The sequence below is a fragment of the Nannospalax galili genome, unplaced genomic scaffold (assembly GCF_000622305.1).
Source record: "Nannospalax galili isolate Female #2095 unplaced genomic scaffold, S.galili_v1.0 scaffold167, whole genome shotgun sequence".
Lineage (NCBI taxonomy): Eukaryota > Metazoa > Chordata > Mammalia > Rodentia > Spalacidae > Nannospalax > Nannospalax galili.
In genome coordinates, this window is record NW_008358534.1 from 879,562 (window position 1) to 887,751 (window position 8,190).

The following is an 8,190-nucleotide window of genomic DNA, read 5'->3' on the forward strand; positions in this document are numbered from 1 at the left end:
ACCCAGGAAGATGTATAATCACCATTCAATGTAATTGATAATTTTGACTTGGTTACCTAAATGCTAGATAATGTGTGACATTATTAAAGTTATGTAATGTTAGATTTTCTTATCTTATTCACATTGTGACTACTCTGAATATCAAGATAAAGAAATTGTACATTGTTTTCCAAAGGCTGAAGAGTCACTGACGAGTTTTACAAATCCTTTTATTTGCCTGAACTTGAGGAAGAAAAAAGGATTTGAAAGAACACACCCACATTGATTATAGCAAACACAAATTGTAGAACTCATATAAGAAAACTTTGCCTTTCATAGATGTTTGTCAATGACCGTTGTTATTCAAATTTATTTTTAAACATAAGTATTTTTAAAACTATAATGAAAATATAAAATCTTCACTATTTCTGTTTTCTGTGCTTACATGCATTGTTTTTGTTACCATACGGTTTATTCATAACTATAATACTCATTGGCACTTAATAGTATGGAGAAAATTGCCCATTTTCAATGCCGTTCATATCCAAGGCCAGTGAATACACATTATGTTACATTAGAAAAGGGCTGAAATGATATTAATTTTGCTGATCACTGGATTTAAATAGGATTGTTCCTGTGGATTATTTGTATGTGCCAAATGTATGCATGAACTTATGGAAAAGGAGAAAAAGGAAGAAGAAAATAAAGAGAAAAAATATGACAGAAGAAGAATTTTCAAGGTGAACTATAAGGTGGTTAATGCAAGTGATTTTAGAAGGTGTGTGTGTGTGTGTGTGTGTGTGTGTGTGTGTGTGTGTGTGTGTATAAGAATGAAGAATTTTCTGATTTCTTCTAATTTACAGAATTGTGAAGTAAAGTTTGGTTATTTCAGGGAAATACATTTATGGTTCTTTTTATAGAGGTAATACAGAAATACTTTGAGTTCCAGGGTAACAGTATTCTTCCAGTTTCATATTAGAGTAATTTCAATATCCTCTCAAATACACTAGCGTATAGATTCCAAAGAAAGTTAATATTTTGTGATCCAATGACTGGTCATCACAATCCAAAATGCACCACTTATGATAGCTATTCAACAAGGTAAATTTTGCCATAATCCCATGTACTGGAATAAAACTGGCTACATTAGAAATCATTCGGTTATATACTTTTTAAATGGATAAATTGGAATGACTGTGAAGAAATGTGCGTATATGCTTTGAGTACTTCCACACTAGAACCCTGATTTTACCTTGATAATTGACCTAAATTTTATGTTTTTATTAAATATTAAATGAAAACAAGAAAAAATATTTTAAAAAATTTTGTAAATGTTGGGAATTTGACAAAATGTCAAAGGAAAGCTAATATTTGCACGTTCTATTTGTGTAGGTAGTAATTTTTGACAAAGCTAATCTTCTTTCTGTTTATAGGCTATGGGCAGACGTCCACCCACTTATGCCACAGATGTCTTCCCAAATCACAACACTACATTTGCCTTTGTCAGTTGTGTTTTTCATAATATTTCCTTTAGTCCTTCAGGATTAAAGCAACAAATGCCATATAAATATGTATTAAATCGAAAGGTCTTGCTATTTTTGCTCAGAAATCACTGGAATTTTGGTAATCAGAGAACATATTTCTCTGCATAAGAAGTGAAGAATAATATTCATGTCTTATTTCTACTAAATTTCCACTGTTGTTTCTCAGTTTTTTTCTAAAGAAATTGTGCTGTGTATGAGTATTTTTCATTAGCACACGTGATTGTCAGAGCAATGTTAGGTGCACAGAAAACCTGATCAGATACTATAGGAACTTTGCATAAATCTGATTTTCACCCTAGGTTCCTGCTTATAGGATATTCTTGTGAAATATTAGGACAGTGGATAAAGTGACATAGATGCATTAAAGTCACAGCTTGCATTAATGTTCACTCTGATTCTGTGTTCTGAATCTTCATAAATGTCTCCAAATCTTCCATTACAAGATTTTTCAGAATAATTTCACTGAAGTAAAGAATATCTAGTGCTCCACTAATTCATCCTATGCCCATCACTCTAAACTCCAGTCAACCAATGATCTTTTCATCACCTTTATACTTTTGAATATTCCAAAATAACATACAGTTGGAATATATACTGAGGATTCCTTTCTACATACATCAACAGCTCACTTGGTTGATCATCAATTAATGTTAGCTTAGTCATTCTCAATTTTGACAGTTGTAAATTGGAGTTATATAATTACATGTCTGCATATTTTGCATGATCAATGTTTTCAGCCCACTTGAGTAAATATGTATGACCATTACTATCTGATAATTTAGTTAAACTATGTTTAACTTAATTTGAAACACTGTCTCAAAGTACTTGTCTTTCTATTGTCTTAACACTGTGTTTCACAGAAACACAGAAATTTTTAATTTTTCTAAATTATTTAATTAATTAATTGCATTTAAAGTTCATTTGAAAACAAAGTTATTAAGATGGTATCTATTTTGTTTTCTTGGTACTTTATTTTTTCATTTTACATAACATTTTGAGTTATTTTTGATTCATATAAGGTCAAATTCTGCATGTATGTATTTATTTCAGCAATTTGATGTCAAGTTTCTCTATTACTACATCATCATTCTACCTTCGCTTTGACAAAGAACTTATGACTTTATTCTATTGGGCTATCCTAGGTTTTCTGTTTGATTTTACTGATTTTCTTAACTATGCTTGCATCAATACCTCACTGTATATGTCAAATAAGAAGGTGGACAAGTAAATAAATTACATTTCATTTCTGATTTGAAATATTAAGAACATTTTTAGATTTCTCAAAATTTCATCTTTTACACATCTTAGATTTATGTTGCTTAGTCAGTGTTTTGTGGTTTTTCAACTATCATTCTCATATTCATTTTTAGTTTAACTCACTGGAATGTGCTTTTGTCATTTCTATCTTTTAAAATTCACTGAGGTATATTTTATAGGTCAAAGTGTAGGCTCATATGTTGAAATATCCAAGTAAGCTTGAGAAGAATGTGGTCTCTGCTCTTGTTATACAAGGGATTTTATAAATGTAAATTTGATACAGTTCAGCTCTATTTAGCTTAACTACATCCTTACTACTTTTTTGCTTACTAGATCCACCAATTAATGGCAAGATCACATTGAAATCTCCAGCTATTAGCAGCAGACATGCATATTTCTTGAAATTTTATCAATTTCATTTCAAGTATTTTGATGTTTTACCATTTTGTTAATACGTGTTAAAGACTGCTACAAGTCTTAAAGTTCTGTCTTCATGTTAGATTACTTCTCATTAAAGAGCTGACAACCTTTTCAATTTAAAATGACACTTCATTCTGAATCATTTATCTGAAAGTAATGTAGCGATACTAATTTTATTTTGCTGTTAGCACACATAGACCTCCACTTTTACTTTAAAAAATCATCATATCTAAAAGTGATGTCTTATACACATCATATAGTTGACTTTTGTTTTTATATGAATTTTGGTAGTCTATTTTAGTTGGTGTATTACATAATTATACCATTCACATTAAAAGTTATTACTGGAAACTTGGACCTGTAAGCACACACCTGTGGTCTCAGCACTTGGGAGGCAGAGACAGGCTGTCCTCTGTGAGACTGAGGCCAGCCTTGTCTACATAGTGAGTTCCAGGCCAGATGGGGTTACAGCGAGACCCTGTCTCAAAAATATGAATAATAATTATATAAAATATTATTAAATATAAACAAAACATGGTTGTTATTGGAACATTTATTTTAGTACATACCCTCTTTTTGTTTTCTATTTATTGTCCTTGCTAATTCTTTTTTGTTTTTGTGTTCTGTGTTCCAATAATTTCTGCCTTTTCCGAGTTAATTAAATATTTTAGGTGATTCCATTTTCTCCCTCCTTGGCATGTATTTCCTATTTTATTTGATTGGTGGTTTCCTAGAATTCATAATGTGTATTTTACAGGTATTTTAGTTTACATCCCAATAATGTTATACAGCTTCATAGGTGGTGTAACTTAAATCACAGTTTTCTCATTTCTTCCTACCTGTTTTTTTTTTCCTCCTTTCTAAGAGTTCAACTCCAGTTTGTAGTAGCTCATCTTGCTCCACTCATGCCAATACATGGGCAGTTAGCTGCTGCTGGCAGGCTAGCCAGAAACCAAACCTTCCAGGTTGATGCATAGGAGGCTGTCCCTGTGTACAGTCTGGTTAAACACCCTGAGCAAGGTAGGGTGACTGTCCCTGATGGAGCAGATGCAATTCTTTCTCAAAGGAAGGGTAGCCTATGCCACCAGTGTGCTGGTTTCTGTCAGGCCTCTTGCTCTAAGAGGTGAGGGTCTGTGGCTCCCGCAAGTCTGTTTTTGGTGAGAGGTCTCAAACAGTTCTTTCTAGAAGCTTCACTGATGAGAGAGCATCGATCCAGACCCACTGGGCCCCTCCATCTCAGATCCACCTGGACCCAGTCCTGCAGAGAGGTTTAAAAACCTTTCCAAGAATCTTTCTGCCCGGTGGTTGGGATTCCTGTGTCTTTCTGGTTCTGGGAGCGGCTTCATCTTTCCCACAACTTTGGGTTGCTGGGCTCTGGCTGCTATTTGATTTTCTTTTTGCCCTTGGCACCCCCAGCTTCCAGCCCACTTGAGTATTCTCAGTGCAGTACTTTGATGATTGAAAGGCAGCACTTACTCTGTGTCTTCTTCTGGGGATCAGGCCTTTTCAAGTTTGCCTTCTTCCTCTTCACAGTTGAGACACAGAGATTTCTGGGAACATCTCTTAGCCCAATGTGAAGGGATGGGACATGGAAGATAGGCTTCAGCTCTTTAGGGTAGGTGGCATAGGCTCGGATGATGGGCTGCAGAGCTTTCTTTGCCCCGGAGACTGTCTTCTTGCTGGAGTGCACATAATCTTCAAACACTATCACTCATGGATTTCCTGGGGGCCAACATCATGGGATTTCTGGGCTCCCTGCTGCCTCCTTCCAAAACAATATCCCTTATCAGGACGGACAAAATATCTTTCATGTTGATTTCAGAAAGGTTGATTTTATGAGAAGCCAACGAGTTGACATATTCTGCCTCTGAAAGAGCCAAAATGAGCAGGCTGCTCCCATGGCAACCAATCTGAATGGTTCTTCCAATCTGGTGGATATATTCGACAGGCAAAGATGGAGTGGTGTAAAGAACAATCCACGTGACTTACGGGAAATCTAAGCCTCGCGCTGCAACATCCGGGCAAAGCAGGAAGCCTGTTCTGGATCAGGAGAATTCATGAAACACTGCTGTTCTTTCCTCCTGTTCCATGATGCCATGCAGCCCCAGGAATTTCAAAGGCTAGGAGGCAGATGGTAGATGCTCTGAAGGGGTGGGGTGGGGGTAGGGTAGGAGCGACTCAGCAAGGTGTGGAGAAGAGGGTGTGGTGGAACTCCACCAGCTTCCAGCTGGCGAAAAAGACTATCATCTTCTGGCCTTTCTCAAACTTGCACTTCTGCAGGATGAGGTCAGACAAGGCACAGCTAGCTGAGCACCAGCGTCACCTGCTGGTCAAGGCTGTCTGGTATGGCAAAGCTGTCCAGCCAGTTACCAGCTTGTGGAGAAGCAGTTTCCTTAATTGGGCTGGTCATAGCTTTCATGCAGGACTGGATTGGGCAAACTGATATCAGCCAGTCATGTTACACCTTCTGTGAGCTTCACCGACAGCAGGACGTTCTGCCATTTCTGACGCTAAGCGTTTACAGGCATTCAGGATCACTGTGATGTCCTCAAAACCCAAGTCCAAGATCCTGTCTATTTCATCCAAAACCAAGCGCTGGATCAGGCCAAAGGGAATGTTCTTTGTGGATTTTATATGGTCCACTAGAAGTCTGGGAATTTGAAATAAGGATATTTATCTCTTCACGGAGTCCGGCCTTTTCAGATTTCCTCTTCTTTCCACTCATCAACACTCCAGATACAATCCAGGGGAACGGCTTAAGCAGTTCCTGGACAGTGTCAAAGCTTTGCAGAGCCAACTCTCTGGTTGGCACTAGGACCAGGGCGTAAGGGGCCCTCACTGTGCTGTATTGTTTACTTCAGTCTTTGAAGAGATTAGATCACAGGGATGCAGTAGGCCTGAGTTTTACCTGAGCCCATCTGGGAACGCACAAGGGCATCTCTGCCCTTCAGCAGCACTGGGATACTCTGCTTCTGAACCTTGGTCATGCTGGGTATTCTCAACACTATATTTATTGTAGAAATGAGATGCAGGTGGACACTCAGCTCATGGAAGATCTCTGGAGCTAACAAGAGCTCTCGTGCCTGTTTCTACAGGGCAGTGGAGTTCTAGAATCTCAGGGTTGTTTTTGAACAGCAATCAAGTCTAGATGTATGGTTTCTCCTCTTGCTTTCCACTGCCTGGACCGTACAAAAACTTCTTTGGAGAAAGCATTTTGTGTGTGATCCCTTTACATGTCCTTTGACATTTACTACTGGTTTTCTTGGCTGAGAGGGAGGATGCTTCACTTCTCTGCTTAGCTGGTGGAGCCTCACTAGACACTTGGTACTTGCTCTAGGTAGGCTTTGTTTGTGTCCTAGCCTGTACACATGGCCAGCTGCCCGGAGCTGGTCCTGGGAGGCCAGTTTAGAAGAGAGCCGTTGGCAGCAGCCACTCTGGATCCTCCAGTAGTTGGAGCAGCACAAGGGGACACAAAGACTCCCAGGCCTTTGAAGCTACTTCTGGTTTAGAAGGCAGTGCCTCATGCACCCACCCTCCTCCTACATATTTCTTATATCATTGCTGTCATTCATTTCATTTGTCCATAAGCAGTAATGATTTGAGTCATAACTGTCTTTATTTTTAAAATGTTGGTACTACTATTATTATAATAATAATAATTAATAGTAGTAGTAGGAATAGTAATAGTAATAGTAACAGAGTGTGTGTGTTCATCATGGGGGGCATGCATACCAAAGCATAGATGTTGACTTAAGAAAAAATCTTGGTAGATGCAATTTTCTTCCTCAACTTTTACATGACTTCCAGAACATAAATCCAAGTCTCTAGTATCATAAAGCACAAGCACATTTTACTCCTTGAGCCAGTTCATCAACACTCTCATTAGTTTTCAAGTATTTATTTTTAATGTGATTATTAGATTAAAATAAAATTGACTAAAAGATACATAGATTCCTCATAATCCATTTACCCTCACTAGGAAGAAATGTCTTCATTATTAATGCCACCCCAATGGAGCAATTCTTACAATTGATGAACCTGCTTTAACACATCATTAGCTATCAGAACCACTTTATTACAATAAAGTTCATCTTTTCCATCATACATTCAATGGGTTTACATAACTAAAGACATATATCATTGTGGTGGTTTGAATGAAAATGTCCCCCATAGGCTTCAAGTATTTGGACATTTTGTCCCCAGATGATGGCACTGTTTTGGGAGGGCTTAGAAGGTGTGGCTATTCTGGAAGAAGCACATCGCTGGGGGTGGGCTTAGAGAGGTCTTAAGCCTTCCCAGATCTGCAGTTGCTCTCTTGCTTCCTGTGCCTGCATGATGATGTGAGAGCTTAGCTTCTGCTGCTCCTGCTCCAGCGACTTCCAGCCACCATGCCTCCCTGACATGACACACTGTAATTCCCCTGGAACCGTAAGCTCAAATAAACTCTTCCTTCTATAAATAGCTTTGGTCAGTGTTTCTATCACAGCAACAGAAAAGTGACTAATACAGTCATCTATTATAACATGAGACACAGAATGATTTTTTCTCTGCCTCCCAAATTCTATGTGCAGTCAACCCATAATTTATATCGTTCAAGCCCTAAAAGCCTCTGAATTTTTCTGTATTTTGACTAGTTGACAATGTTGATATTGAACTCTTATAGTATCTACTATTTTCAGACTGATTTCATTTACTACTATGTATTTACATTTCTTCCACCTTTTTTTTAGCACGATAGCAATTATATTTAGCATACATGTACACTTTACTTTTTAGATGTATCACAATTTATCCATTCATCTGTTGAATGAAACAATGTGTGGTACAATTAGTGAAATTGATGATGAAAGTTACTAATATTCTATATAGAGTCTGATCTTTCAAGACCACAGATAGATGAACAATTTATTAATATGACATAGATAAAGATACATTAATCCTACTTACCTCAGATGTTCAGAATAATATCTTCAATGATGAAGAAAATACC

At 37.4% G+C, this 8,190-nt stretch overlaps 1 pseudogene; it reads right to left on the reverse strand.

Annotated features, from left to right (window-relative positions):
- Positions 1–4,581: 4,581 nt before the first annotated feature.
- The window catches only part of LOC103724676, an 11,552-nt pseudogene continuing 7,943 nt past the window's right edge, over positions 4,582–8,190 (reverse strand).